Raw genomic sequence first — 2233 nt, forward strand, 5'->3', positions numbered from 1 at the left:
TATATATATATATATATATGTATATAGATACACATATACACATATATACTTATGACTGTCTAGTTATATCTATCTATATATGTAACATATGTATTTTTCTCTCCCCCCCTCCCCTCTGTATATGGGTTTCTCGGGTGTAATTGTACGTAAGTTATTAGTTTCAGATGAAGAGAGAATTCCAAAACTATTCTACTATTTGAAATACATTTCCCTGCCTGTATTAAAATAATTTGAGTGTTATGAAACCATGCTTTTGTTGATATAAAAACAGTTTTACTTGAAGCGATCAATATATTGTACTGCGTCTAGCAAACTCTGTGCCAGTGGTTCTGACACGACATTTTCAATACTTTAGCTGGACATTATTTTTAATTTTCATTTAATGTCTAGGGCGGCAAGTTGGCAGCGTGCCGGGTAATATGCTTAGCAACATTTTGTCCGTCTTTACCTTCTAAGTCCAAATTCTGCCGAGTTCGACATTAGATTTTATCGTTTGAAGGTCAATGAAATAAGTTCCTCCGGAGCTCTTCGGTCGATGTAATTTACTTACCAGCACCCAAGAAATTGATGGCTTTGTGTCGACATTTGAAACCAATACTTATCTTAAGTCTACAGGTGATTGTCAAGTAAATTATACAGAAACGAATGATATAAGAGTTTAAAATTTTGGCACGAGGTCAGAAAGTCCAGGGGAAACGCTAAGTCGATTTCTTCGACCAGTGCTTATTTGATCCCGGCGGCATTTGAACTCAGAAGTTAAAATGTCGAAATGCCTCTAAGCATTTTACCCAGCATGCTAATTATCCAGCCAACTAGCCGCCTTTAATGAATCATATATTATAAGTTAGAAATGCATTTGCAATAGATATGACATATATGACATTTATAGATTTGAACGTGTATATAATAAATACAGTACACCAATTTCTGATATCACACACTGTTTTATCAAATGTATTTTCGTTAATTAGTTATTATAAATCAACACTGTTTTTGAAAATATATAAGAAACATATTTTTACATATACTGCTTTGATTGGTTTCAGCCAATTATTCTTCCAGATTATTATTATTATATTTGATTATGATTTTATTATTATTATTATTATTATTATTATTATTATTATTATTATTATTATTATTATTATTGATTACGATTTTTTCACGAGTGTATTCTCAAATAAATAAATACAAATATATATATACACACACATAGTATGTATATATGAATATATGTATGCATGTATGTTTCTAAACTCGAAAATTATACGATTTTATGAAAAAATATCTAGATGCTCGCAAAACCGGAAACATTTTATATGAATATTTCCTGATTGACGGTGGAAAAGTGCCCTGCATTTTTAATCCAAATAAAAATCCTTTTCATTTCAGAGACGTCTTTAAGTTTCTAAACTCGGAGTTATGGATAGATGAAAGATTAACATTTTTGATCTGCTTTAGAGAAATTCTAATCAGTTGAGAATATTTGGCATGTGTATTTTAAAATGTTGCAATATAATGATTCATCCAACCCGATCATATTTATCTCTCTTACATATATCATTATGCAAACTATACAGGTGCGAAATTTTCTTGCAACTCTCAAGTAAATGACAGGGCATAACTGAATATATAATAATATTCTGATGAGGTATTATTGACATAAATGCGTCTATAGGTCTCACCTTTAGCATTCAATAAAATACCCCTAAACTTTAAAAAATGAATGCAGGAAAAACAAAATTGTACCAAGCTATAAAATTATGCTACGTAATAAACGCATGTTCAAGCAACGTCGATTTGATGAAGAAATTAAGCTAATGCATGGCACATAATTTCAGCATAATAAACAAAATCCTTTGCACAAGCTTCAATGTGAAATTACAGAACCGTCTTCCTCAATTTCAGACCACCACTACCACCACGACCATCGCGGCCACCGCCACTGCTCTCGACTATCTATCTATCTATCTATCTATCTATCTATCTATCTATCTATCTATCTATCTACCTATCTATCTATCTATCTATCTATCTATCTATCTATCTATCTGTCTGTCTATCCGTCTGTCTGTCTGTCTGTCTGTATGTCTGTCTGGTTGTCTTTACATAAATTTAGTTGAATTTTACAGAAAAACATAATACGAAGGCAGGTGTATAAACAACAAGCAGGTGTTTTAGTTTCAAGCTCGGGAGTGTGAGAAAGCATTTATGTTTCGAGCCTACGCTCTTC

The 2233-nt window shown here is 31.9% G+C and overlaps 1 protein-coding gene across 1 annotated transcript in view; it reads left to right on the top strand.

Moving 5' to 3' along the window:
* Window positions 1-2233, top strand: part of LOC106873978 (uncharacterized) — a 1133216-nt gene that overhangs the window by 401458 nt on the left and 729525 nt on the right. The gene's annotated exons all lie outside the window — the stretch shown is intronic.

Source organism: Octopus bimaculoides, chromosome 7, assembly GCF_001194135.2.
Source record: "Octopus bimaculoides isolate UCB-OBI-ISO-001 chromosome 7, ASM119413v2, whole genome shotgun sequence".
NCBI classification, from domain to species: Eukaryota; Metazoa; Mollusca; class Cephalopoda; order Octopoda; family Octopodidae; genus Octopus; species Octopus bimaculoides.